This window comes from Scyliorhinus torazame, chromosome 21 (assembly GCF_047496885.1).
Source record: "Scyliorhinus torazame isolate Kashiwa2021f chromosome 21, sScyTor2.1, whole genome shotgun sequence".
In the NCBI taxonomy this organism is placed as follows: Eukaryota; Metazoa; Chordata; class Chondrichthyes; order Carcharhiniformes; family Scyliorhinidae; genus Scyliorhinus; species Scyliorhinus torazame.
In genome coordinates, this window is record NC_092727.1 from 108,307,397 (window position 1) to 108,323,719 (window position 16,323).

The following is a 16,323-nucleotide window of genomic DNA, read 5'->3' on the forward strand; positions in this document are numbered from 1 at the left end:
TCCCGCCGGTAAGAGAGGTGGTTTAATCCACGGCGGCGGGACAGGCATTCCAGCAGCGGGACTTCGGCCCATCCGGGCCGGAGAATCGCCGGGGGGGGCCCGCCAACCGGCACGGCGCGATTCCCGCCTCCGCCGAATATCCGGTGCCGGAGAATTCGGCAACCGGCGGGGGCGGGATTCACGCCAGCCCCCGGCGATTCTCCAACCCGGCGGGGGGGGGTCGGAGAATCCCGCCCCTGTTGTGGTACGGTACCACTGATGTCTTTTTTCCTGCTTCAGGAAAAGCTCAATCTCGCACTCAAGAATTAGAGGGCTGTAGTTGGTAGGTAATCAGAGCAAAACACCACCAGTTAAGTGGTTCTATTAACAAAGGATCTAAACAGTGTATTATGTTCTGCTTGTATGTTTGCTGTATTAGTTCTGCCACAGGCTGCAGTTGTTCTTCACAGTCGCACATAGGTGAGTATTATTTGCATGTAAGCTGACACAATGAGGGTCAGCAATCTATTTGACAGTGGTGGGCATCACAGTTGAGCTGGAACCTTGCCCACATCCACAAAAGCAGTAGATATTACCAGATAACCATTGAGGGCAGGAATCCTGCCTGTTTTGTTTCCCTGTTTCAGCATCTCTGAGGCTAACTCAAGTGATCCCTTGGCACCCTGGCTGGTATCAGTTAGCTTAACACAAGTTTTGTAACTCAAACCTGGAACTCACTGACCAAATGGCTCAGTTACACAATTCCTTCACCAAGTACGCATAATTGCATTCCTTTTTTGGCATCTGTTTCAAAAGTAGAGTGCTGTGTGTGAATGGGATATTTGCAGTACTTCTACGCTTGGCAAGGTATAGGCCCAACCCACTCAACCTTTCCTCATAAGATAACCCCTTCATCGCAGGAATCACTTTAGTGAACCTTCTCTGAACTGCTTCAAATGCAATTATCAGGGACCAATGCTGTACACATTCCAAATGTGCTCTCACTAATGTCTGTACGTAACGTCCCTTCTTTTACACTTGATTCACCCTGCAATAAATGTCAACATTCAATTTGCCTTGCTAATCACTTGTGGCACCTGCATTCCAACATTTTGTCATTCATGTACTAGGACACCCAGATTCCTCTGCAGTACAAAATTCTGTAGTCTCTCACCATTAAGTAATATATTGCTTCCCTACTGTTCCTGTTAAAGAGGACAAGTTCACAGTTTCCACATTGTCAATTTTTTTGCCCACTCACATCACCTTTCTGAATCCCCCTCTATTGCCTTATTTTCCTACTTATTGTTGCATCATGAGCAATTTTAGCTGCCATACCTTCAAACCCTTTATCCTCATCGTTGATACGAATTGCAGATAGTTGAGCCCCCAACACCGGTCCCTGTGGTACTCCACACGTAACAGCTTGCCAACTGGAAAATGATCCAGAGGACCCCAAAAGCCCCTTCCCAGTCCACACACAAATCAGACCCTTTAAATTACCAGGCGCGCTTGTCCACTCAAAAAAATCGAAAGGGGCCACATACTTAAAGTAATGGCCGGCGCAATGAAAAGAAAATTGAGTAGATGATGATTTACAATTCATAACGGGGCTTCAGAAGTGTAGCTTTGGTCAGCAGACATTTTTATTTAAATAAGCCTCTGTATAATATTCTCATGGTTTGACAGCACGAACCACATTTGGGAGCTAGAAGATTTTCGGCTGCAATATCCTTGCTGTCTTTAGTTTCGAGAGATATTCTGCTTGTCACAGCCGGAGTTCTCATTCGATTTTAATCTTAATTAAGTTGCTTTTAGTCACAATTCCATCTGCAGTTATCATTAAACATTAGTTGGATTCAATGCAACCAAACAAAGCTAATTAATGCTTGCACTGTTGCAAGTTAAAAGTAATCGCAATCGCAGGAGGAAGGGGGACAGAGGTACAAGTTGATAAAAGACTTGTTCAGGCCTGATATCAGGAAGCACTTCTTCACGCCAAAATAATTACAACCCAGTAAAGCCTTGCAGAGAGGATAAGAGCATCGAAATCCCTGGAGTGGTTCAAGGTGCCGTTGATTGATGGGGGTTTCTGAGGAAGGATGAGCAAGGTGGATCGAATGGCATTGCACATCTGTGCTTATCTTTGTGTATTAAGCCCCCAGGTTATGAAGGGTGAACTACACTTTCAAAGGTGAGGGATTGTCTCCGTGACAGAGATGGAAACAGTGTGGCCCAGCTCATGATTGAAAGGCAATTGTCAGGATTGTGAAGCACTGCAGATCTGAGTAGTTAAAGACAATCTGAAAAGGGAGAGAACAAAAATCGGAGAAAAGGTCACAATTGCATTAGAAAAGATTGGCTTGAGTTTTACAATTCAAATGAGAAAGTTATTACTTGTTGCTTATGTAAAAGAGAAAGGTCATTGCCGCTTTAAATAGACCTCGTTTCAGCCAGCCAATCTTTTTCTAGTGTGCTGGGATGAAAACATCTTCAGCCTTTAATGCCATTCTTTAACCTTTGACATTTCCTGTCACACCAGTTTGCAATAGGAAGTGTTGTCACTTGAGAACTTGAGGCAGGTTATTTTATGAACCATCTGTGAGCGGCATCTGTTGCAGACAGTTGATCCACAAAATAGTTTTACATGGAAACTTGAGGTCATCCAAAACTCTGCTGCTCATATCATCAACCACACGAGGACCCACTCCCCTGTCAACCATGTGCTCACTGACCAACGTCAGCTCCTGGTCAAGCAACATCGTGATTTTAAAATTCCACACTCTTGTTTTCAAATCCCTCCATTGCCTCTCCCTCCCCAATTTCCTCAACCCCACAATCTTCTGAGACACCTGCACTCCTCTAATAATAATAATAATTGCTTATTGTCACAAGTAGGCTTCAATGAAGTTACTGTGAAAAGCCCCCAGTCGCCACATTCCGGCGCCTATTCGGAGGCCGGTACGGGATTCTGACCTCCTGAGAATTCCCAAGTTTAATCCATAAGACCCTAAGACCATAAGACATAGGAGTGGAAGTAAGGCCATTCGGCCCATCGAGTCCACTCCACCATTCAATCATGGCTGATTTCAACTCCATTTACCCGCTAATCAAGCCATGATCTGTGGCTGTGCCTTCAGTCTCTCGGCTCTAAGCTCCAGAATACTTTCGCTACACCTCTCCACCCCTTCACCTTGCAACCCCCCTTTTAAGACACTCTTTAAAAAGCAGTGAAATGAAATGAAATGAAAATCGCTTATTGTCACAAGTAGACTTCAAATGAAGTTACTGTGAAAAGCCCCTAGTCGCCACATTCCGGCGCCTGTTCAGGGAGGCTGTTACGGGAATGGAACCGTGCTGCTGGCCTGCGTTGGTCTGCTTTCAAAGCCAGTGATTTAGCCCTGTGCTAAACAGCCCCCAGTGGGCTGGATTCTCCAATTTTGGGGCTATGTCCGGAGGATCCGTGGCATTTTACGTGGGAAAAATCGGCGAGGCCCCAGCACCAATCCTCCGAGCAGTGAGGGGCTAGCAGCCCCGCCATGTAAAACGCATGGCCTTCCTGACATAGGTGCCTGGAGAATTGCAATGTCCGTGGCCACGTGTGCGCACAGCAACAACCTGCAGCGGTCGCACCGTACAACATGGCGCCGGCCATGCGCGGACCCGACCTGTCAGATAGTGCTCCCCTGGACACCCCCTCACCATCCCTGGACCACCCATCACCAGTCCCCCAAGCCCTCGCCGAAGCACCCTCACCCTGGCAAGCAACATGGCTCCTCCCTGACTGTTGGCGGCGCTGGATACAGTCCGCAGCCGCCACTCCGGGTTCCCGAACACTGAGACCATGGGCGGGATTCTCCGACTCCCCACCGGGCCGGAGAATCGCCGGGGGGCAGCGTGAATCCCGCCCCGCTGCCTCGACGCCGGCTGCCGGATTCTCCGGCACTGGTTTTTCGGCGGGGGGGGGTCGCATCGTGCCGGCGGACGGCTTTCGCAGTGCCCTCCCCCCATGGCGATTCTCCACTCCGCGATGGGCTGAGTGGCCGCCCGTTTTCGGCCAGTGCCGCCGGCGTGAATCCAACAAGGTCCTTACCGGCGGGACCTGGCTCTGCGGGCGGCCTGCGGAGTCCTCGGGGAGGCGCAGAGGTATCTGGCCCCGGAGGGGGGGGGGCCCAAGGTGGTTTGGCCCGCGATCGGGGCCCACCGATCTGCAGGCAGGCCTGTGCGTGGGGGGCACTCTTTTCCTCCGCGCCGGCCGCTGTAATGGTCCGCCATGGCCGGCGCGGAGAAGAACCCCCCTGCGCATGCGCTGGGATCACGGCAGAACACGCTGGCACTCCCACGCATGCGCCAACTCACGCCGGCCACCGGAGGCCCTTAGGCGCCAGTTTGCGTGGCGCCAACCCGGAGGATTCCGCACCTTCCAGGCAGCCCGACGGCGGAGCGGTTCACGCCACACCTCGCCGCCGGTAAGGCCCACCCTGCCGGATAGCGGAGAATCCAGGCCCATGAGTAAACGCGCGGTCGGGAACTCGGCCCATCGGGGCGGAGCATCGGGGGAGGGCCTTCAGGTGACGTCCTGAGGCCGCCCCAACGGCGTGCGGCGCGCTTTTTGATGACGTCGTTTTGAAGAGGGCGGAGCATCCGAAAGCAGGCACTGCCCCCAATTCCATCGTAAAAAGGGATTCTCTGCCTGATCGGCGTTTACGCAATTGTGTCGGGGAATGGAGAATCCCACCCAGTGTTTTTGATCTAGCTTCGCTGACCCAATATTGCCTTATGTGACACAGTATCATCTTCTGTGTTATAATGCCAAGGACCTTGAGATGTTTAAGTGCTACATAAATTGTTGTTGTTTCCAATGATAAGGAAATTCCAGTATGACTTTTGTAACCATGGCACGCTATGAGTGGTATGAGGAATGGAAGGACATAAAAGTAAAGAATAGAGGAATAGATTATGAGACTTTGAAGATGACTATTGCCAGGAAGCTTATAAACTGGGTCTCAAGATATATTTCCACAGCTCAATGATGAGGTACCAGTGAACGCGTGAACCTATATCGTAAATATTTACTTTAAAGGATTGGTTGCTCAAAAACTTTGAAACAGAATGAAGGCTGGTAGAATATTGGATTCTCAACCAGAGTAACCATAGAAAACCTACAGTGAAGAAGGAGGCCAATCAGCCCATTGATCTGCACCGACCCTCTGAAAGACAAATTTCCCCAGGCCCATTTCCCCACCCTATTCCTGCAACCCTATCCAACCTGCAGATCTTTGGACACTAAGGGGCAATTTAGCTTGGCCAATCCACCTAACCTGTGCATCTTTGGACTATCGGAGGAAACCGGAGCACCCGGAAGAAACCCACATAGACACAGGGAGAAAGGCAAACCCGACACAAACTGTCACCCAAGGCCGGAATTGAATCCGGGTCCCTGGCACTGTGAGGCAACAGTGCTAACTGCCCTGCCACCGAGCCGTACTTTTTAATCCCAGCCATCAACCAACGCTCACACCTTTTTGGGAAGCTTTACGCGTTCCCCTTGTTGTTTGAGACTGTGGGGAAATGCAATGCTCCCATCAGGAATATTCAAAAGGTATGTAGGTCCCATCAGAATATTCAAAAGGTATGTAGGTCAGTTAATTAGAGCTGCAGTAGTGTGGTTCTCTCTCTGCCCTCCACTCACTTCAAGCACTGGATGCACAAAATCACCGAATACATCCTTCCTGACTAACGTGGGATGAATGCTGGAGGTAATAATAATAACAATCGCTTATTGTCACAAGTAGGCTTCAATGAAGTTACTGTGAAAAGCCCCTAGTCGCCACATTCCGGCGCCTATTCGGGGAGGCTGGTACAGGAATTGAACCCGTGCTGCTGGCATTGTTCTGCATTACAAGTCCGCTGTTTAGCCCACTGTGCTAAATCAGGTGCCAGTTTAACGGGTCCTTGGAACAATTAAATTGGGCAAGTTTAATGAAAAATAATTGTAGGTATAGACTGAAACTTGAAAGACAACAGGAACACCTGTACACCAACATGGAAGTTTGGTGTGTTCAATAATGCAGGGCAGACAAAAAGAATAAATGGATGGGTTTTACCACTAGTAACTGTGTCAGAAGTAAGGTGAAAATACTCCCCCTTGATAAACTATGAATAGTGAAATGGGGAACTGCTGTGTTTTTCCAATTGGCTATCAGCAGTATTATTTCCATTAATGATTTGATTTTCCACTTGCCATCCGCTTTTCTCTCTTTGGAGAGTTATAGGCTGGAACTTTCCAGTCCCCCCCCACCCCCCAGTTCCCCATGACGGGGCCAGCGAACCATTGAAATCTGTATTCTCGTCTGCGGGATTGGAAGATCCCACTGGTGTGAAGGATTGGAGAATTCCCACAATAGTGTCAGGCAAAGAGGGAGGTTAGCTCAAAGCCTTGGCCTCGGTGTCTTTTAACAATAAATGTAAACTACAATTTTATTGCATGGGTAGAATTAGTTCATGCTTCTTACATTTGCATGACGGCGCTTAAAGAAAGGAACTGTCTTAAAAACGTATGCTTCAATAGGATGTTTTCGCATTTCTATGTTTAATTTTAAAAGGGGGATAAATTAAAACATTTGAATTTCCCACAAAGATCAGTTGTTCGAAGAAATGCCCAAGCCAGTTTTCTCAGTAATTTGATTCATGGGGTTGATCAAAGTTTAAGGGGGAGGAGTAAAACCAACAGTATCAGATGGCTGCCCGCTTTGCACCCCAGACAATTTTCTTTTCCATTGTAATCATTGGGAAAAATCTGACACTGTTGTCAAGTCACAATCTTCTTATTTTGTACTAAATTGTCTTAGTGGACAATCAACAAAAGTGCACTCGAAGATAATTACCCAAAGTGCACACAGAAAGTAATTCTATTCCTTTGAGTGTTGGTTTTCTTTCCAGTGCCAATATTAATTTGTCTTTATATTAAATGTGCTGATTGATTTTTCTTTGTGTTGTAATGGAAGGATGATTTTCATTCAGAATTTTGCACTCCTGTCTGTAATTACATTCTTTTCTACAGTAAGAATTTTTGTTTCAAGAGAAAATATTGATATCCTATATTCTGTTTAACCAGCAGCAACATAACAGATTTGCTTGATCATGTCTGAAAGTCCATATGATCATGTCTACAGTATTATGAAAGGTAATTGTGTACTGTGTATGTATGAAAATCCGAGATTGTATACGTTGAAGTTGCAACCCCGCTGACTAATCAATACTATCTGGCAGCTCCTCGTGGAGATATGTTTGGCACAAACCAAAATCTCACCCGGTTCACTCCGGAAGTTGTTGCCACTATCAGAGCAAAAACACCTGTGAAAAACCTCTACCTAACAGGTAAGCAGTTTACTGAGTTATTTGTTGAAGGGATGCCAAGGAGGGTGCCATCAATGTAAAGAACTCCTCATGTTTATAGTCAAACAGCAAAAATAAACCAAAAGGGAAACATTTAATGATGCACTTCCTATTTTGCAACCCTTCTTGTGATTGGAGCTGCCGGTGGCTTCAGTGATTGAGGATTCAGTCACTGCCAAGATTGACTGAAACTCCATTACTGTTGCACAAAATCCCTTTATGCTTTACTGACTTGGATCCCCCATATAGATAGTGACCTGAGTAAATGGCAAATCAGTTTGAAAGCTGATGTGTTAAGTAAGTTGGTTCAACGTTGACTGCAACTGGATGCAGTGAAACTAGAAACAGGCTTCTGACACAGGAGATGGTCCAACACTGTTTTATTGAACTTCCTGATTGCTGTACATAGTCTGCTGTGAGTTGACACTCCATCAATCTAACTGATAACCTCCTACTGACTTGACCAGACTAACTTTCTACCTCATGGTGATAGTGCTCACTGGCTTGTGCACTCTTACTGTCTCAGTAGCTGTGTCCTGTAGAGAGAGAGAGAGTCTTAATGCCCTGTGTGCTTTATAGTGGTGGTGTCCTGTCTGGTGATTGGTTGTTATGTGTCGTGTGTGTTCATTGGTTATCCTGTGTGTCAATCACTGCCTGTCTGCATCTCATTATATATGTGAGTGGATGTTACGACAAAAGCCACCTAGTTTGCACCAATAATCCACATCACCTTAGTAGCTCTTGGGTGAGAGAACAAAGCACCGAATAATGGATCCCTAGAAGGCTGCAAAAAATTGATTCTATTGAAATGGTAGGAGATGTGTTCCTGGTGCTAGCATTAGCATGATAGGCTGAATGGCCACCTTCTGTGTTATAATAGCTATGACTTTTTAATGGTGCACACAGAAAGTAATTCTATTCCTTTGAGTATTGGTTTTCTTCCCAGTGCCAATATTAATTTGTCTTTATATCAAATGTGCTGATTGATTTTTCATTGTGTTGTAATGGAAGGATGATTTTCATTCAGAATTTTGCACTTCTGTCTGTAATTACATTCTTTTTCTACAGTAATGTTATGGTAAAGGTAAACACTGAATTGAAAGAGTCCCCCTATTTCAATTGCTTTAGTACATTTACAAGCCCAAATGGTGTTGAGCTGGGTGTATCTGCAGCTCACCAGATTGCTGGCTAGAATGTGTTGAACAGTAATGTAAATAGGGATGAGGGGTATCTGATTCAGTTTGAGACATCTGAGAAATTCTCCCCCAACGGCGCGATGTCCACCGACTGGCGCCCACATCGGCGCCAATCAGACGGGCATCGCGCCACCCCAAAGGTGCGGAATGCTCCGCACCTTTGGGGGCCAAGCCCCAACATTGAGGGGCTAGGCCGACGCTGGAGGGATTTCTGCCCCGCCAGCTGGCGGAAACGGGGTATGTTGCCCCGCCAGCTGGCGCGGAAATGACATCCCCGGGCGGCGCATGTGCGGGAGTGTCAGCGGCCGCTGACAGTTTCCCGCGCATGCCCAGTGGGGAGAGTCTCTTCTGCCTCCGCCATGGTGGAGACCGTGGCGGAGGCGGAAGGGAAAGAGTGCCCCCACGGCACAGGCCCACCCGCGGATCGGTGGGCCCCAATCGCGGGCCAGGCCACCGTGGGGGCACCCCCCGGGGTCAGATCGCCCCACGCCCCCCCCCCCCCCCCCAGGACCCCGGAGCCCGCCCACGCCGCCTTGTCCCGCCGGTAAATACCTACTTTAATTTAGGCTGGCGGGACAGGCAATTTCTTGGCGGGACTTCAGCCCATCCGGGCCGGAGAATTGAGCGGGGGGGCCCGCCAACCGGCGCGGCCCGATTCCCGGCCCCGCCCAATCTCCGGTATCGGAGACTTCGGCAACCGGCAGGGGCGGGATTCACGGCGGCCAACGGCCATTCTCCGACCCGCTGGGTGGTCGGAGAATGACGCCCCTGGATCAGGATACTGCAGCAAATCAGGAGTGTTTGTCAGATCTACCATGCGGTACTAGCAGCACTTTGCGATTACTAGAACTCAGTAGAAATTTAAGTTAAAACTTCTCAGGTGCAAATAAGAATTGTTTTATTTGTCTTCTATTGAATACAATTGAGAGTCATTTAAAGTCTTATTCTCTAATAAGTCCAGCCAGCTTTCTATATATGTCATATATTTATGCCGACAGATTGAATGTAAGTAACTGTTGGGTTTGTACCCGTATCCCCATCCATTCCAAGGAGGGGCTACCTCTCCAATCACTCCCATTCCACTTAGCAAAAACAGTTGAGTGGATACTGCGTCAAAACCGAACACAGGGGTTCGGTGGAGATATGAAAATTTGGAGATCGGCTGGCTATGGGATGACTAGATTTTTAGCCTGGTATCAACCTGGATATCCCCATGTTTCGAATCCCCCTGCCCTTACCATCCCATCGAGCACTGCGCAAGGATCCCTATGTTTTAGTAAATCAGGAGAAGGACCATCAATGGGGCAGAGTAGGTGTAATCTTACAAACGAATGGCAGGGACCGATACCAAACCCTCCAACAAGGGTATGTTTGTTCTTGATTGGTCCAGGGTGTGGAATAAAACATCAAATAGCTCATGAACGCATAATTCCCAGGTACCCTGGATGACAATGGCTGAGAATTTTACGGCCTATAACGGGACCTATTTCATATGTGGCACTAAAGCATACTCCTGGCTTCCCAGAAATTGGACAGGGTCCTGTTATCTAGGATATGTCGTACCCTGCATGCACCACCTACTCTCCCTTAAACAACACTCCTCACGAATCAGGAGGACCATTAGTAAAACCGAGGAGTTCTTTATGATCGCCTTTCCACAATATGGAACAGGCAAGGCAGCAAACGAACTGATCCTTATGGCCTCGGCATTGGAACAACTGTCGTACATAACAGCAGCAGAATCCAGGGCAACCGGACGGGCACTAGCCGAGGTCTCGGCTGAGCTGGTGGCTGTCCGGACTGTGGCATTACAAAATCGAATGGCTCTGGATTATCTGTTAGCCTGGCAGGGAGGAACGTGTGCCATTATAGGTCAGGAATGCTGTACTTATATCCCAGGTGCCTCTGAAAATATTACCAACCTAGCTGACCATATAAGAAGACAGGCGGATCAACTTCAAGAAATTGGCCAAGAATTTCACAATTATAACCCACCAGGTTGGTTAGGTTGGCTGGGACACGGATTGTTCGATTGGATCTTTAAGGCCTTCATATTATTACTATTATTACTATTAGCAATAGGATTGCTTGGATGCTTGTGTCAATGTATTTACACCCGTCTCCTGAATATCCCTATTTGAACAAATTGAGTGGTTGTCCTGATGGGACAACAGGAGGGAATGTGAAAGTGTACAAACTCAGCAATAGCATGATGGGAAAAATAGCCAATTTATGTAACCAAGTGTGAGACAGCTGTGTCAGCTAAGTGCCAAGATCAGACCCTGACAAACTAGACAAAGCTAAGAATCCACATAATTGTATCATACAAGGCCAGAAGAGGGAAAATAGTGCCTGACCTTATTAAAACCTGATAACAAAGCCACGATCTAGGAATGTCCTAATAACACAACCTCCTCATGATTTAGGTCCATCTGCGTCAAGGCATCATGAGGGCAGAGGTAAAAACAAAATAGGACCACGTCTTAAACCCTCTAAAGACAAAATACTGCAAATAAGCCAAGTCAGGGTCTTTCCATGACAACATGTTTGATCAGAAGTTATGACTGTATTGACATTTTTGAACAAGGTCTGTTTTTGTAAAATGATACAGCTTGTGTATAAATATTGAACGTTTTCTCCATGTCTTTGCGAGCTTGAGAAAGAATGAGCAGGTTTACCTTAACAGCTCTCTCTCTCTCTAACCTGTAGCCATCTGCATGCAGACTTTGGTCAATAAAGACAAAGTTATTTATTTCGAAACAGAGTTGCAAAGTCGTTTTCTTCACAGTCTTGAAGTAGGAAAAATTTTAAAAGACGACACAACTCACAGAGAGGCAATTTGTAGACAATTGAAACTTTCAAAGAATCACAGAAGTGATTTTCTTGCTTAGGCAAACAGCTCGCAATAACGTTAGAAGTCAAAGTCTGAAAATGAAATATGAAAGACAGCGAATAGTTAAGTCAAAGTATAGATTGATTCCGGAAAGAGAGAGAGAGAGAGAATCCATCACGGTTATACTGTATCATATCTGTTTTTAGCCATCTAATTACACCCCAATGTAATCCTAATTGGTTTGGATTAACATTAAATGAGTTTGATTTGAGGGTTAGTTGCCACTCATTTATAGGCAACATTAACCTAAAATGTGTTCTTGTATAAGCTATGGAATGCGATTTGGCGCTGTCATCCCAAACGGCCTGAACTGGTTTGTTGCTGACTTGACTGTTGGGACAATAGTCCTTTTAGGTTCTATACTGTTGCTATGCAGTTGTCATGGCCTTGGACTGCACTTTATCTTGCAAATGTATTTTTTAGCTGAATAAGAATGCTGTTTTAATCTATCTGCTTCTGTGTTCTGTTGAAGCTATGTTTTGAAATGCTGAATGTGTGTTTTGAAATAACCTGAGGTTATGAGTGAGTTTCAAAATGGGTATTTAATAGACAAGGGGCTTAATCCTATGTAGCTATCTTTTACCTATAGAAAATAGCTGGCTTCTACAGTGTTCCCATCATATCTTCAGTGTCTCTCTTAGACAGAGTCTGCGCCTGTCATTCTAAAAATGGTGTCAGAGTAATGCACCTCACCCAATGTTCAGTCCACCAAGATCAGGTCTAAAAAATGTGGAGCCATTCAGAGTTTTCCTGTAGTTCAGAGATGTCCCTGGCTTCTCCAACACAGAAACATTGGGCGAGACTCTCTGGCCTCCCCCCCTGCTTGGTTCTCGGTGACGGGAGGTGGCCCGCTATTGGCTGGCGGCAGTCTCCTGATCCCACCGCTTTCAATAGAATTGCTACTGAATGCACCCCTGGCTGACGGGAATCCCTCGGCGGGGTGGGGCGTCAATGGAACTGGAAGATCCCTCCGGCTTGAACGACCGGAAGATCTTGTCCTATAACGAGAGGAGGTATAGCCAACAGCACCCCACCCAATCAGTTCAGACCAGTATTGCTTTTACCAGTATTCTTATTTTCCTATTTTTCTGTTTTTCCCTTCTGGGCAACACCCAATTCACCCCCATTCTCTGCAACTCTCTCCTCCTCCCGCTCTGGCTGTTTCGTTCCCCTCTATATGTCTCTGTATTTAAGTGCTCTGTTTTACTCTGATAATCCCCCAGTACTATGTTACCATTCCAGGGAAGAATGAATATCAGGTCCGTCTGATATTGCGCCTATTTTTACCTGGAGGGACAAGACAGTCATTGCACAATAAGCAATGAGAAAACCGCAATGAACTGGCTGTGCCTCAACCTCAGAAGCTCAGCGAGAGCTGCAAACTGGCTCAGGACAGGGGCTAGAGTAAGTCTCATTTCTTGATGAGCTGACCTCACTCTGAACCTCTATTGTTCACGTTTCTCCTTTTATACCTTCTTCCTGACACGACCAATACTTGGCCAAGACAAACTGTTCTTCGTAAGAGTGAGTGCAGTGCAAATCCTCGTTTATTGCTTGTAATTTGTTTATCCTCAATCTCAGCTCTGCTCCAAGCTTTGGGTTTCTTAACAAAGACATGGGGCGTCATTCTCCGACCCCCCAGAGGGTCGGAGAATGGCCGTTGGCCGCCGTGAATCCCGCCCCCGCCGAAGTCTCCGAAGGGAGAAAAGTCGGCGGGACGTTAATGGCGCCGCTGCCGCGGAGAATGTCACGGGTCTGCGCAAGGCAGCCGATTTTCGGCCTGCCGATATTCTCCCTTCCGGATGGGCCGAAGTCCCGTCGACGTGATGACCGTTCACGTCGACGTGAATCAAACCTCCTTTTCATCGGCGTGACCCGGTGCTCCAGGCTCACGCCGACCAGCGTGGAGGTGAGTGACGGCCTGGGGGGTTGGCTCTGGGCAGGAAATGGCGTGGCCGCAGTCTGATTGCATGAGGAGAGGTGTGTCTCGGGTTGTGTGTGTGTGTGTGCGGCGGGGGGGGGTGGTTAGAGTAGGCTGGGCTCCGGGGGAGTGCCGGGAGGGGGTCCGTTGCGGGGTGGAGGTTGGGGGGGGGTCCGTGCCGGGATGGAGGTTGGGGGTAGGGGGGGGTCCGTGCTGGGGTGGAGGTTGGGGAGGGGGTCCGTGCCGGGGTGGAGGTTGGGGGGGGTCCGTGCTGGGGTGGAGGTTGGGGGGGTCCGTGCTGGGGTGGAGGTTGGGGGGGGGTCCGTGCCGTGCCGGGGTGGAGGTTGGGGGGGGTCCGTGCCGTGCCGGGGTGGAGGTTGGGGGGGGGTCCGTGCTGGGGTGGAGGTGGGGGGGTCCGTGCTGGGGTGGAGGTTGGGGGGGGGTCCGTGCCGTGCCGGGGTGGAGGTTGGGGGTTGGGGGGGGGTCCGTGCTGGGGTGGAGGCTGGTGGGGGTCCGTGCTGGGGTGGAGGTTGGGGGGGGTCCGTGCCGGGGTGGAGGCTGGGGGGGGTCCATGCTGGGGTGGAGGTTGGGGGGGGTCCGTGCTGGGGTGGAGGTTGGGGGGGGGGTCCGTGCTGGGGTGGAGGTTGGGAGAGGGTCCGTGCCGTGCCGGGGTGGAGGTTGGGGGGGGGTCCGTGCCGTGCCGGGGTGGAGGTTGGGGGGGGTCCGTGCTGGGGTAGAGGTTGGGGGGTGGTCCGTGCTGGGGTGGAGGTTGGGGGGGGTCCATGCCGTGCCGGGGTGGAGGTTGGGGGGTGTCCGTGCTGGGGTGGAGGTTGTGGGGGGTCCGTGCCGTGCCGGGGTGGAGGTTGGGGGGGGGGTCCGTGCTGGGGTGGAGGTTGGGGGGGGGTCCGTGCTGGGGTGGAGGTTGGGGGGGGGTCCGTGCTGGGGTGGAGGTTGGGGGCGGGTCCGTGCCGTGCCGGGGTGGAGGTTGGGGGGGGGTCCGTGCCGGGGTGGATGTTGGGGGGGGTCCGTGCTGGGGTGTAGGTTGGGGGGGAGTCCGTGCTGGGGTGGAGGTTGTGGGGGAGTCCGTGCCGTGCCGGGGTGTAGGTTGGGGGGGGGGGGTCCGTGCTGGGGTGGAGGTTGTGGGGGGGTCCGTTCCGTGCCGGGGTGGAGGTTGGGGGGGGGTCCGTGCCGTGCCGGGGTGGAGGTTGTGGGGGGGTCCGTGCTGGGGTGGAGGTTGTGGGGGGGTCCGTGCTGGGGTGGAGGTTGGGGGGGGGGTCCGTTCCGAGGAGGGGGATGGGAGGGCAAGTGAGTTGGTCCACCTGGCCAGGCGCCAGCCTCCAACAGTTGGACCCATGCGGTCCATGCCAACTGGCTGGGGGGAGGAGGGGATATGGGCAATGATGACATGTCGTCGTTCCCCTCCCCCCCACCAGGCCGTCATGTTTTCAGATCATCCAGCGATGTTGGCCGCCGTGGTGGCAGCCGCTCATGTCTATGTTGCCCTGGATGAGGAGGAGGAGGAGGAGGAGGAGGAGGAGCGTGCCAGAGAGGCGGCGCAGGCTGCCGCAGAGGGGCAGGCGGCAGCCGCCCAGGCTGGAGGGACACCTGACCGACAGGACGAGGAGGGGGAGGAGGACGTCGCGGCCCCACGGCAACGGAGGCACCCGAGGGCGCGCCGTGTGTACCGGCCCCGGCAGTCATACCAGGACCTCACGGACCGGGAATGCAGGAGGAGACTCCGGATGAGCCGGGAAACCGTGGCACACATCTGCCACCTGCTGGCACACCTGTCACCGCGTGGCACTGGCGGGGGACACCCTCTCCCCGTGTCCGTCAAGGTTACGGTGGCCCTGAACTTTTATGCAACGGGGTCATTCCAGGCACCGAGTGGGGACCTGTCCGGCATATCGCAGACATCGGTGCATCGGTGCATCCGGGCAGTGACAGATGCCCTATATGCCATGGCGCACCGCTACATCCGCTTCCCCATGGACCGGGCCAGCCAAGATGCCCGGGCCGTGGGCTTCTCTGCCGTTGCCGGGTTCCCCATGGTCCAGGGCGCGATCGATGGGATGCACGTCGCCGTGTGGCCACCTGCAGATAACAGGGCCGTGTTCACTAATAGGAAGGGGACCTATTCGATGAACGTACAGGTGGTCTGCGACCACCGCATGATGATCCTGCACGTCTGCGCCCGTCACCCAGGCAGTGTACACGACTCATTCGTGTTGTCGCGGTCATCCATCCCCGGCATGTACAAGGGACGCCATCCCCGGCTGAGGGGCTGGTTGCTGAGCGACAGGGGCTACCCATTGCGATCGTGGCTGATGACGCCTATACGGAGGCCACGCAATGAGGCGGAGAACCGCTACAATGATGCCCATGTAGCGACAAGGGGAGTGATCGAGAGGTGCTTTGGCGTGCTGAAGATGCGTTTCAGGTGCCTGGACCTCTCTGGGGGCGCCCTCCAGTATCGGTCAGATAGGGTCGGCCGCATCATTGTGGTGTGCTGCGTCCTGCACGACATAGCCCAGCAGAGGGGCGATGTGCCACAGGCAGAGGAGGGCGGAGTGGAGGAGCAGCAGGAAGAGGCCCAGTCCTCCCCAGATGAGGGGGATGGAGGCAATGGTCAGGGCAGAGGGGGTAGACACAGGCGGGTGGCTGTCCACCGTTACCGGCTGGCCCAGCAGGCACGGGACAGACTGATAGACGCCCGCTTCACTGACTAGATGGGCGTGGGAATCGGGTAGTATGGCCACAGACCGCACACCATGGCAACAGCCGACCACCCACACCCCCCACCCATCCACCCACCCAGCACCCTCACCCCCCTCCCCAACCCCACCCACCCCACCCGCATGCACACCACCCCCCCCCCCCCCCATTGCCGATCCACCTGCGGCACAACGGGCCGGGCTCACACAGTTGCGGGTGGA

The 16,323-nt window shown here is 51.1% G+C and overlaps 1 pseudogene; it reads left to right on the forward strand.

The window, feature by feature from the left end:
* Positions 1–16,323, forward strand: part of LOC140398069 (all-trans-retinol 13,14-reductase-like) — a 77,233-nt pseudogene that overhangs the window by 55,592 nt on the left and 5,318 nt on the right.